The following is a 13,724-nucleotide window of genomic DNA, read 5'->3' on the forward strand; positions in this document are numbered from 1 at the left end:
AAAGTCTAACAGTGTTCAGACAAACATCATTGACTTTCTTTCTTGTAAAAACACAACTTCCTGGACTTTCTTTACAACATAGTCTGTACATGTCCCTTGCTTCCAAATTCCCATTTTTCATGGGCTGAATCTCAACTAGCACTGACTCTGCAGAGAGAGCCAATCAGAGCTGATCAGCAACAGCTGTGCTACCTGCATGATGGGTTTTAACCTGGCATGTAGCACAGGAACCATTTTCTCTTGGTGACTGGAGTGATGGCAGCTGTTTGGGTCTTTGTTGTTTGTGCGCTGACTGTTTGGATTAACAAAGGTTGTTACATTTCTTCTGTTTGAAGCTTGTATTCAAATATGTAGTGGAGTATAGCGAATGTAAAGAGTAGGGTAAATTACTCAATTACTGAAATGAAATTTAGCAAGTTCATGATATGTGGCGTCAAACAGCAGAAACATTTGATTAACAGCAGTTGTATTGTCCTTAGGCTTGAGTTTGCCAGTTGGTGGCACAAATGAAAGACATGATGATGAGCTGCAGAGGAGAATGATTAGAGGTAAGAACGTTAGTGACAGAATCTTTCAAGAGCTACTTACGGATACTAACTGAATTTATTTTGTACTACAGATGTGTCTCCCAATGATATCTCCATGAAGAGGGCCTTTGCACTTCTCCAGTCAATGGAGTCCATGTTGATCCAAGCTGCTAAAAAAGGTGAGCAGGTTCTATGAAACCATATTGGGAAAATGCTTCAATTGTGTTTACAGCTGAGGTTCTTTGTGGCACAATGTAGTAAATTAAGGTTAAGTTGTCTGGCTTTTGGAACGGGGATTCCAACCCATGTTTAATTTAAGCTATTTTGACCATACAATGTGGGTATAAAGCTGGCTTCTCAAATTATTCAGACATTTATATAGTCAGTCAGCCAACTTAAGCTAAGGTAGCTCTGTAGAGATTGTGGAATTTCCCAACCAAGTAAATGCAGCACATGAACACAACTGCTGTGCTAACTTAATCTCAATACAGATTCTGTAATGATGTAAACAAACTCCACTGGCCTAATTACCAATTAAATGTTTTGGAGGTATCAAGTCTTAAAAGGAAGTCTTAATACTTTACTTTTTAATCAAAAACAAAGAAGCCTTAATGGTAAATTATTTACAGTATTAATGTCAAGGGTAGTTGGGAATTAACGATTTCTACGTATTTTTCAGCACAACTGGAAACCAATGAAGTAGAAGCTGAGGCAGCTATTCAAAAACTTGCAGATGTTCAATTGCCCCTGAACGGACCCAAACCGCTGGGCGACCAGGCTGCCAACCAGACGCTGGGCGACCAGGCTGCCAACCAGACGCTGGGCGACCAGGCTGCCAACCAGACGCTGGGCGACCAGGCTGCCAACCAGACGCTGGGCGACCAGGCTGCCAACCAGACGCTGGGCGACCAGGCTGCCAACCAGACGCTGGGCGACCAGGCTGCCAACCAGACGCTGGGCGACCAGGCTGCCAACCAGACGCTGGGCGACCAGGCTGCCAACCAGACGCTGGGCGACCAGGCTGCCAACCAGACGCTGGGCGACCAGGCTGCCAACCAGACGCTGGGCGACCAGGCTGCCAACCAGACGCTGGGCGACCAGGCTGCCAACCAGACGCTGGGCGACCAGGCTGCCAACCAGACGCTGGGCGACCAGGCTGCCAACCAGACGCTGGGCGACCAGGCTGCCAACCAGACGCTGGGCGACCAGGCTGCCAACCAGACGCTGGGCGACCAGGCTGCCAACCAGACGCTGGGCGACCAGGCTGCCAACCAGACGCTGGGCGACCAGGCTGCCAACCAGACGCTGGGCGACCAGGCTGCCAACCAGACGCTGGGCGACCAGGCTGCCAACCAGACGCTGGGCGACCAGGCTGCCAACCAGACGCTGGGCGACCAGGCTGCCAACCAGACGCGCCTTTGACATGTTTCTGCATGTACCTACTTATATCTGTGGTGATATTAAACTGAACTGATTTTACCATACTTCTCTGATAAATTGTAAGCTATGAATGATTTAATCTGCCAGGAAGCACAACGGTTTCTTTTTGCCATTACTTTATGCATGCCTCCAAACTAAAACAATTGCACAAAAAGGTGATCACTTAGGGATCAACACTTCAAATTTTACATGTTAAGTTTCTTTATCAGAAATGAATTTCTATTAACCAAAATAACGGGTTTAAAATTTTATTATTTATGAATTTTAGGGTTTTAAAATACATAGTGTTTGGTTTTCCTAGGTCAATTTTTGACCTGTTGGTCCAATGGAACACTATTGTGCTTTATAGCAGATGAGCACATGTAAAGACCCACTAAAACACCTGCACACATACACGGGCCCCCACAAACACACAATAATACAAACAGCAGCTGCAAACTACCTCATGTAATGGTAACATTGTGCTTTCCAACACATGGAAATGCACACAGTACTAGAGACCTGCAAAAGATCACATTGTGCTCTCCTAAATAAACCTGCGCACACACACCTGGGGAAATGGTTATATATTGTACTTTTCAACAGATGGAGACATCAGTCCCAGATTATTTTTTTTTGTCTTTTTTGCGATTATTGCAGTCCAAAATGCCAGATTTTTGCGGGAGCTTTTGTAAAGCTTTGTCTTGCAATAAAAGTTGCAATGTCTTTGTTTTTTTAAATGTTTAAAAATAACTGGAGGAAAATAAAATTACTCTAGGCTAAATGTTTGTACTAATCTTCTAGAAAAAGGCTTAGGATGCTGCAAATGTGTAATATGAAACTGGCTGGAGGATTTAAGACTATTTGTTGAATTAATCGAATTTGAACATGTGTCTGTGGCTTGTTTATCTTTACATTGTTAATTCCTCACCTGGCCTCGGACACATTCCTATGGTTTGATAAAGTATTTGACTTTGACGCATCACTGCACTTATTATGATTGTAGCTGTTCTCAGTTTAGGTCATCCTGTACGATACGTCTCCAGTTTTTCCTGCATCCCCCATGTGTGTCCTACTGAGACAAAGACTGGCACGTGGGACTGCTCGGATTAGTTGAAGTCAGGGGAGACTCTGGTTATTGGTCAAATTTACGGAAAAGTTGCAGTGATTGGTCAAAATTGGGGGTCGCACCAAAGTCACGGTGATTGGTTGAATTTGTGTGAATTCTACAATTACGACATTGCGAAATGCTGGAGGGACTGACACACACAGTTGTGTGTTCAGAATAATAGTGAATAAAACAGTGAATAATTCTCAAAATCATCCTTAGAATAGCTTTTAATTCCATAACATAAATACACTGGGAACGCTGCACATTCAATTCCAAATCACACTTACGTTATGACCTCAATAATGTATGTGTGTGAGTGTGTGTGAGTGAGAATGTATGTGTGTATATATGTTTCTGTGTGTGTGTACGTGAGAATGTATGTGGGTGTGATTGTGTGTGTGTGAGTGAGAGTGTGTGAGTGTGTGTAACATGGTCGCCAGGAAGTCCTCCTGGTGTTCTAACACTGTCGAGATAAGCCTCTTTAAACCATATTATTCTGCTTTTTAAATACAAAATTTAAAAAATACAATGTTCAGTGCAAATCTTGTAACACAGACTGAAAATAAAGGATAAGAGATACATTTGTGGTGACTTCCAGTACCTATGAGATAACACAACATTGTTCATGGAGGTACATCTGCAATTTGATAGTCTGTGATGTGTCATTGGATTGCTACCACTCTTAAAGCATGCCTTTTGCTGTCAGAAGGATTTCAACCTGCGCGGGGAGCCCCCAATGGATTTCTAGTCCATCACCTTAGCCACTCGGCAACAATAATCTGAAAAGCAGTGCCATACCTGTTTGGACAAATGTTCATAAACTTTTCAATTGGTTAGTAGTAGTTACCAGACACGGGCAAAATGGAAATTGTAGTGCACTGTCTGTGTCTGTGGATCCATGTAGAATCAGCTTAATTGATATGCTCCCTTTTTGGTTGGATAAAACACAACAATAAACAGTTAAAAAATAAAAACAGATAAAACACAAGAATAAACAGTTAAAAAATAAAAACAGCTAAAACACAAGAATAAAAAGTTACAGGGCAGTATACAAAATTAAACATTAAAGAAATGAATAACCATTTAAAGAAAGGCAACATCAAGAAGAATGTTCTTCAGCCTTGATTTAAAAGTTATTGAAGATGAAAGCATAGCCAAGTCTTTCCAAATCCTGTTGACACATACGTCCTTTAACCCTTGATATTTTCTTAAGGGGATAATAGGCTGACTTTGTAATTGTCTTAATGTGGCTGTTAAAATTTAAGTCAACGACTTCACCAAGATTTCTGGCTTTGCAATCTCTGCAAAAAAATTAACTTTTGGAAATTGATCTTAATGCCTTAATTTAATAAAAAGGAAAAAGAAAAAGACAACGTTTAAGGACACCAGATGTCTTGTCTAGCGATGGTGGTATAGTGGTGAGCATAGCTGCCTTCCAAGCAGCTGACCTGGGTTCGATTCCCAGCCATCGCAGTAGTTTTCATTGTGTGGTTACTTGCTTTATTTGTCAAGAAGTAACCAGAAAGGTTACTTGCCCAACCCGATTTGATCAAATATTAGACATTTGTGCAAACAGGTATGAGTATTCTTCAGGTTGTTGTGGCCGAGTGGTTAAGGCGATGGACTAGAAATCCATTGGGGTCTCCCCACGCAGGTCCGAATCCTGCCAATGACGAAAGGTTTTCTTCCAGAATAATGGCAAACCAATGACACATCACAGTAACCCTAATTTCACTTGTGCCTTCATGGACATTGTTGTGTTACTTCATAGGTACTGGAAGCCAACTTTCTCCACCATTTCTTATCTGTCTGTGTTTCAAGATTTGCAGTGAGCGTTGTATTGTCCAGCAGAAAGGGAACAGGTGTGGGAACTTTTTGACTATGATTTATATCGTAGCAGTGCAATCATTTTGCCCAGGTTTAATTTCCAGCTACCGTAGTTGCATTTACAGGCTGGTAGCGCCTTTCTGCTTGTTTCTTTAAGCTAACTATTTTAGCTTTAGCCTGGCTGGTTGCAGCTTTCTGCTTGTTTCTTTAAGCTAACTATATTAGCTTTAGCCTGACTGGTTGCAGCTTTCTGCGGTGGGAAATGGCCGGGAGACGTTGTGATTATGTTGCATTAATCAGGGGGTTTAGTTTGTATTTGAGGAGAACATAAAACCCCAACTACTGTAGCGTCACTCACTACTCATCAAATACTATGACATCACTGTGTCAGAGGCAGCTGTTGCCAACGGTAGGCTACTTTTCTACACACGGAGAGCCTCACTTCCCATACCAAACCCCGTCGGACTAACGTCACATCCACACGTTGCCCACATGGCTACCTGTCTTAAAGGGGAACGGTCGGATGGTAATAATCATGTAAAGGAGAAACGGTGAAAGGTTACTTTTCTATCAAGCAGCAAAAAAGTATTAACGTCAACATCGTAACGTCCTGCAATGTGACTTTCGCGCATGCGCACATCGCGATGTCGATGCTTAAACACAATATTGTTCAGCCCTAACTGACGGTATGCTTCAGTAAGCTAGTTTGCCACTTTTATCTTGGGTAATGCCACATGTAAGTATATCTTAGTTTATTTAGATACCCAACATAGGTTATACTACGTACACAGTATAACAATACATTACGTGTTTCTTTATTTCATCTTACATTTTTGCTAGCCTGTTGTGTAGTTATATTGTTTTTACAATTATCTTTGTTTAATATCTGTGACTCATTACTATCTAAGTAACTGGTCATTGTGTTTTCTCCCAGTTTCACCCTTTGTTACTCAAATAAACGTGTTACAAAGATCCCGGTCGCCAGTGCTTGATGGTGGAAGGTGTTTAGCTGCTGGTCAGATTGCACAGCCTTACGTGCGTGAAGGACAAGACATATTTCATGGTAAGTATTTCCAGGTAACCTCTGCACCTCTAATCTCTGCACCTCTGTTATTCTAATATTACCATGTAATAAAATTGAAACAGGCAGTTTTGCATTTTCCACCACTGATTATGGTTGTTTGACAGTAACTACCAGAAGCATTTCCAAGTAATCACTACACCTCTGTCATTGTAATATTACTACGTAATAAAATAGAAACAGGCAGTTTTGCATTTGGCACCACTGCCTTCTAAATCTCTAACCATGCGCCATTTCTTGCCTAAAACAATATAACCAACAATATGTTAAATTAAATTTGATAGATGTAACTCTCTGATGGTCTAATGGCTAGGATTTGGTGCCCTCACTGCCGCGGCCGGGGTTCAATTCCCGGTCAGGGAATGGTCAGGACTTGACAGATACAGATTTAAAAGAGCAAGTTTTTGGTTGATTTGTCAAATTCTTCCTCATTAGTTTAACGTTTTAAAGAGTACCATTTCCTTTAAAGCAGACCCCCGACAGTGGATGTATCCTTTTGTCATCATTGATGGGTCATAAACACTCCATCTGCCTCCATCTCAATAACAATTCTTTTCATTTTTTCAAGCAGTAACTAAACCCCTAACCAACATTTTTAACTGAAAACCAATGTATGTGAGTGTCAAGTAATGTTATTGTTGGATTCAGGTCCAAATTTTGACATTTTAGCGCAATGCAAAGGTGCATAACAGATTTTTTTTCTACATACCTGGAGCGATGCAAAGCAGGGGTGGCCAACTAGTCAAGGAACATTAAGAGACTTGGTATTTAAGAATACAAACTGACTATGTGACAGATGTGTAATCTGTCATGTCCTGCCTTCTGAAGCTCTAGCCAGGCGCCATTCCTCGCCTAAAACAATATGAGTCATTCCAGTAAGTGAAAAGAAAACTCACATCTATCAAAGATAACTTTGATAGATGTGACTCCCTGGTGGTCTAGTGGCTAGGATTCGGCGCTCTCACCGCCGCGGCCCGGGTTCGATTCCCGGTCAGGGAATGGTCAGGACTTGAGAGACTCAGGTGTGATGTTTGAAAGAATAAGTTCCTGAACTTGATTTTGATTTGTCAAATTCTTCCTCATTAGTTTAAATGAACTGACAACATCAGTTATATGACTTACAGTTCTCAAAGACTCACACTATCTCAACTGGTTATCCTTTAGACAGCTAGTCTCTTTTTCTTTTCTCTCACTTTTTGTCTCTATCTGGCCTAAGTATTTGCTTGTATTACATCAAGTGACCTGCATACCAATGACCGTAAAGATTAATATGTACAGTACATGGTTTTCAGAACTGTACCTTCAGATAAAGGTAAGGCCACTTGGGTTATCTTTGGGCTGCTCTATGTTTACCTGCAGAATGATAAACCCTAGAGTTGGCTTACTCCAGGTTATTTAAGCATCTAACGTCCCTGGGTGGACTTGAACCACCATCCTTTCGGTTAACAGCCGACTGTGCTGACCTATTGCGCCACAGAGACTGCATACGTCTGATGTTTTATGAGTGGGAGCTCGATCTTTAAGCCACAAGCATTCGCTTTATGGCTTTTTGAGGTTGCGCTGCACATGTATGCTTATCAGGCTATTTTCCTGTTACTCAGAAATTGGGGAAGCTGACTCATTTGGAAATGTAGAAGCTGGACGTGCATTGTATTGTTCTTAAATGTCACTTGGATTCTGACTTTGAATTCAAATATTTGGCATCCAAGACAATTTGGGAACTGATGATGTATCAGTCAACATGCTGGTGGTTTCTTGGTCACAGCAACAAACTTGATCATTGACATACAGTTACACGCCACGTATCACAAAACTGTTGGGTGGAGCCTTATGTATTTGCTTGGATTACATCAAGTGACCTGCATACCAGAATCAGAATCAGAATCAGAATCAGAATCAGAGTCAGCTTTATTCGCCAGGTATGAGGACACATACGAGGAATTTTTCTTTGGAGCATTATTGCTCACACTGTGCTTACACACAAAACACAAAACAACCGAAACAAAAAAATGTACACACTAGTCTATACACACAATATATACATACTCTAAACAGAACAATACAGAGGCCGTCAGAGATGGCAAAAGTACTCACTGCCCGTGCTCAAGTAGAAGTACAGATAATTGTGTTAACAAATACTCTGGTAAAAGTAGAAGTACTGATTTAACTTCATTACTTATGTTGTTTTTACACTTTTGTCTTGTACAGACTTAACAACTTTAAGGCTATTGTCACCGTTTTGACAGAGCCCTGCTTCCAGTCTCTATGCTAAGCTAAACTTGCTGCTGGCTGTAGCCCTTATTTTATCATTATCATTACTTTAATCCTGGTTTTAAGTACATCATGTTTGGAGCAGCCCAAGTTAACTTTAGCATTGTATATTAACGTTGTCCCCATCTCAAAATAAAGTTTTCCAATGGGTATTTGTTCCAGTATGGGAATGTAGGCCATCACTTTGTGCCAGAGTCTCGGCCAGAACATCGGCATGAGGTGGAACAACGTACGCAACTCTGCAGGTAAAAGATAACATGAAACCTTGATAATGCAGGGGGGCGATAGAGAGATCTAATAAACCAGGCGCTTAACTGAATAAACTGAGAGGAGGAGGGATGGTTTTGAGGGGGGGTGTTGGAGAGAGAGTTGGGTGTTGGATCCGTGTCCATCAGTTCTCTTCTGTCATTAGACTCTTCTATTGGGTGACAAGTCACCTGTGTCCAAGAAGGAGGGGGCGGTGGTCAGAACATGGCTGCCACCTAGATGCTTAGCTGGGCTGCATCATGGAAGAGACCGGGTAAAAATTCACATCATAGCACACTGATGTGAACAACAAAAACACAACAGACCTGTAAAATGAATCTCTTCTCTGTTTGTTGACAAAATTAAACAGCAAGACTGTTTTCTTGTCGCTGCAATTTGTTCTGTTCATTTTGCTTAATTAGACAATTAAACACCGGTAACAGAGGGATGCTTTGACTTTTACTCACAATCTCAATCACAGCTTGTATTTGATGCGTTGAAACATCAGACACCAGCATGCCCACCACCCTGAAAGAATTACAAAATTAATTAAAAGTATTTACTACACAGAATGTGATTTTTTAATGTGATTTGGCTCTCCTAAACAGAGGGAACCATACAGATTTGAATTATTCATATGAGTAATATCCTACTACAGATGGTAACATTTATGTCAGATTGCAAAGTGGTGGCACAGACACCCACATTCCTTACTGGCAGAAAAGTATTGAGCAGTTTTTAATTTTTTTGTCATGTCCTGGTCTCGATCTGTGTGTGTGCGTGTGTGCGCGCGTGCGTGCGTGCGCGTGTGTGCGCGCGCGTGTGTGTGAATGCAGATACTATCTACCCAGAAAGTTTTCTCGCTGCAGCGTTGATGAGTACATCCAGTTCTTGCTCCAGGGGGGCGGGAGCTGCCTCTTCAATAAGCCGAACAAGGTGAGGGCCATGTGGGGCCTCTGAGCATCATTTATAGAGTAATTAATTATTCTCGAGTCAAATTTTTATTGGAAAACACATACTAAAATGAACATAGAAGGGCCATGTCGGGCCTCTGAGCATCACTTACAGACCAAGTAATTATTCTCAAGTCAATCTTTTTATTGGAAAACACATACTTACATGACCATAGAATATGTTTAGTTTTCTCTTTTTAAGTAATGCATATTAGTATCTCCATACTTCCAGCCAACAATCTCCTATATTACTGACACATTTCATCTCTCCTCCATCTGTACAGGCTTAGCAATATACTTAAAATATAAAAGTAAAAGTAGCCTTATGAATGACAAAGCTCCCTGGACCAGACACATGTTACTAGAGAGCACACTGAGAAACTACAGTGGACATGGAGAAAAGACTCTTTATTCTTTATTCTTTATATCCCATTGCCTACATTTTAAATGGCCGTCTCCCAATAGGCCTAAAACATATATAAACATATAGCTTATTTATATTGACAGAGACTGGGACTCCAGGTTAATAAGATTCTGACCGAGTAGCAAGATATGAATTCAAGTGTGATTTTGTGAGAAGTTTGTGTATGTTCCAATTTAATTAGATTAAATTTTGTAATGGTAACTCCAGGGAAATTATTTGAAATTTAGTGAGGACTAGATTAGAACTGGATTTAAAGCTGATTCTGGTTTCCAACTTCGGCCCAGGTGTGTCTGTTAAAACACAGATGGAGACAACTTCTCTCTGTTGATTTATTACAATCAATCATCAGTATAAACATGGGGGGGGCAGCTCTGCTATGAATGTGCGTGTGGTAATAAATGAAATAAACAACATTGTAAAGGCTACCATACACAATGTATAGGAATCATATATGCCAGTAAATAATAACAATAAACCAACAACTAATTACATTATCTTAATGTGCAAGGACGTTCAACAATCGCCATTATATCGAATAAACAGCCAGGTGTAACCTAGCCAACAGGAGAAGAACGTAAACAAGCTAACTTTTAAATGTACCAGAACTACAGACCAATACAACAACAGGCTTACATGAACTGACAACATCAGTTAAATGACTTACAGTTCTCAAAGACGCACACGATCTCACTGGTTATCCTCCAGACAGCTAGTCTCTTTTTCTTTTCTCTCACTTTTTGTCTCTGTCTGGCCTTATGTATTGCTTGTATTACATCAAGTGACCTGCATACCAATGACTGTAAAGATTAATATGTACATGGTTTCCAGAACTGTATCTTCTGATAGACATAAGGCCACTTGGGTTATCTTCAGGCTGCTCTATGGTCTCCTGAAGAAGGATAAATCCCAGAGTTGGCTCACTCCTAATTATTTAAGCATCAAACGTCCCTGGGTGGACTTGAACCACCATCCTTTCGGTTAACAGCCGACTGCGCTGACCTATTGCGCCACAGAGACTGCATATGTCTGATGTTTTTTTTTATTTCTGATTCTGATGTAGAGATGGACAAACGACTCAAAAGCATAATACTTCTTGCCGTGACATAACAAGAAACAGTAAAAAAAAGAGGTCGGCGAGATAGAGTTCAAGACCCTTTTTTCAGGACACCCAAACTTTGTCGCTCGATATGGCAGGAATTCTATGCATCCAGGGCCAAATGTTTTACCATTTCATCCACTACGGGCCCCTAAGGAACTTTACATGTGTTGACAATAAAGATGCTCACAAAACGCTGTACTTGCAATCGCGTTTCTCGTGCACATTCATGTCCTCTTAAATACAAAGAACTGCTAAGTTCTTTATTCCCAATATCAACTCTTAGACATTAGTTCCAAATGATAATACTAGTTGTTAGAAGTGGGATTTGAACCCACGCCTCCAGTGGAGACTGCAACCTGAACGCAGCGCCTTGGACCGCTCGGCCATCCTGACTGATCCAACAGGTCTTCAGTAGGACCTGTCTCAAAAATTATAATATAGTAAATTAAACATGTCATGATATAGTAGGTTCTCAGTCATGAGAACCTGCTATATCATGACATGTCTGACGGGGCGCTACCTATACCATCCAAAGACTGAGACTGCAGCAATATGTTCAATGCCCGTATATGTTTAATGTATTCATATTTTCGTTATTTTCACAATGTTTATTCTTCTCATCGGGTAGGATTGCCTTTTTCCTAGGTGGCATATTCCCCTGGGCCTGGTGGTATCTGGCTGCACCAGAGCACCTGGGATGTCAGGCTTTAAATCCCCACCTCTGAAAAGTGCCGCTTCTTAGCCGGATTATGTCTGGCCATGTCATAAATAATAGAGTCGAGGCCTCAAAACTGAGAATATATTGGGGCGTGATATTTAAATTACAATCGTTTCTAGCCGCTGCATTTATCAATGTACGATCATTCTTACGCTCTGATTGGTGTGATAAGACGTTTCATGAATCTCACGTGAAGCCTGTCGTACGTTAGGTTAATAAATGAGGGCCATTAGCTCTAAGGATGTGCTTCAATACATAACTGAAGTGGACACACTAATGAGTAGCACAATGGTGCAATCTGTTTACCTTGTCATAAGCTAAAGCCTTTTCCCAAGCTAAAAGAAAACAAGGCGCTCTTCTGCAAAAGCACTCCTGGGAGTGCTTGAGAGTCCTTTGAGGTGCAGCATGATTTTAGGTGTGTTTTAGGTGTGTTAAGGTGTGAGCCCAAATAGTCGTCGAACGACAAAGACAAGACAGCGATCAGGTGATAGAACCGGGGTATTGATGTCCCATCCATGCAACCGATGGATATGATGAAAACCTGTAAACAGCCCAACCACATCACTGGAAAGTCAGCATTACTACAGGATCCTGGATGTCATTTTTTTAATCTGCCAGAACATGACTTGCCATTTCATGGGCTGTCAACAACTTTTCCAGCAGTTACATCATCTCACCATGGATATCAGAATTAACAGAGGATGGTTTCAATCCATCAACCTCTGGGTCAGAGGCCTCATGACACTTCCATTGTGCCATTCTGCTGAAATTCACCCCAGATGGGACTTGAACCCACAATCCCTGGCTTAGGACGCCAGTGCCTTATCCATTTGGCCACTGGGGCTTTACATCGCCAAAGCATCCCCATCACCAGTTCAGGAGAAATACATATACAGTTCAGGAGACGTAATGAAACAGTAACCTTGACCTTTGACCTCCAAAATCGAAATCAGTTCATCTGCGACTCCTAGTGGTTATGTATGCCAAATTTAAAGTGCTTCCCTCTAGGCGTTCAGGGATATTGCATTCACAAGAATTGGATGGACAGACATGAGGACACAGTCACCTTGACATTGAACCTTTGACCTCCAAAATCTCATCAATTGATTTGCGAGTTCAGATGAATGTTTTTGCAAACTTTGAAGAAACACATACATGGGCATTGTGATAAGATGGTGCTGTCTATCGTTGTTTCTGAGATCAACAATACCTTCTAAAGTTGAATAGCTATTGCGTACCCGGTAATATTAGAGAAGAGCTCTCATTGGCCTGCAGGCGGACAATTTAGAAAATTAGTTACTTTACACTTTAAACTGTTACATCTCCTCTGAATCCCCATCTGCAAATTTTCGAGCCTCATTGGCATGCCGACCACCATCTTCAGTAGGTAAATCACTGGCTACCTATTCATGAGAACTCATATCTTTTACCAGGTCCAGGTGGTTAATAGTTATGGTCAAATGAAGCTTCATAAAGCTTTCTGAACAATGTTCTTCATTTTATGAACGCATTCACTCAGTAGTGTTTTATTATTGGTTGTTCATCTGTGATTGCCCTAGAGGTCTCTCAGTCCAGCACCTCTCCCGCTCATCTTTGTTAGTTTTTACACTGTCCAGCATAAATCGCTGACACCATACCTCACACTCATCATGCATATACATTCACCACTGACTAAACTGACTAACACCATCATTGAATTATCATTTCTTTTGTTGTGGTCATATTCTCGCATTTCCTTCAACCTTTGCACACGGTCTTTTGTCCTGGCCTTTTCATGGGGTCATGACAAAGCATCTAGGGTCAATTTTAGCCTTTGTGTGAGTACGTAGGTTTCCACATACATTGTTTTGTGAAGATTGACGACCAAATTGTTAGTTTTTCTGAAATTTTGCGAACCATTACAACACCTTTCATAGCCTCGTTGGCGCAGTAGCAGCGCGTCAGTCTCATAATCTGAAGGGCGTGAGGTCAACCCTCACACGGGGCAGGTGTTTTTAAAAACACTACTGCTGCTGAAAATACAGAGACAGGGGTTGAACACTGGCACT

At 41.3% G+C, this 13,724-nt stretch overlaps 4 non-coding genes across 4 annotated transcripts; 2 read left to right on the plus strand and 2 right to left on the minus strand.

Annotated features, from left to right (window-relative positions):
- The first annotated feature begins 4,458 nt into the window (after nt 1–4,458).
- trnag-ucc (transfer RNA glycine (anticodon UCC)) lies at nt 4,459–4,530 on the plus strand. The gene has a single exon. It is a non-coding gene; the product is annotated as a tRNA-Gly (tRNA).
- A 2,362-nt stretch (nt 4,531–6,892) lies between these two features.
- On the plus strand, nt 6,893–6,964 carry trnae-cuc (transfer RNA glutamic acid (anticodon CUC)). Its single transcript has one exon. It is a non-coding gene; the product is annotated as a tRNA-Glu (tRNA).
- A 3,838-nt stretch (nt 6,965–10,802) lies between these two features.
- Nucleotides 10,803–10,876, minus strand: trnan-guu (transfer RNA asparagine (anticodon GUU)). Its single transcript has one exon. It is a non-coding gene; the product is annotated as a tRNA-Asn (tRNA).
- A 1,571-nt stretch (nt 10,877–12,447) lies between these two features.
- On the minus strand, nt 12,448–12,520 carry trnar-ccu (transfer RNA arginine (anticodon CCU)). The gene has a single exon. It is a non-coding gene; the product is annotated as a tRNA-Arg (tRNA).
- Nucleotides 12,521–13,724: the final 1,204 nt, after the last annotated feature.

The sequence above is a fragment of the Etheostoma spectabile genome, unplaced genomic scaffold, assembly GCF_008692095.1.
Source record: "Etheostoma spectabile isolate EspeVRDwgs_2016 unplaced genomic scaffold, UIUC_Espe_1.0 scaffold00019034, whole genome shotgun sequence".
NCBI classification, from domain to species: domain Eukaryota; kingdom Metazoa; phylum Chordata; class Actinopteri; order Perciformes; family Percidae; genus Etheostoma; species Etheostoma spectabile.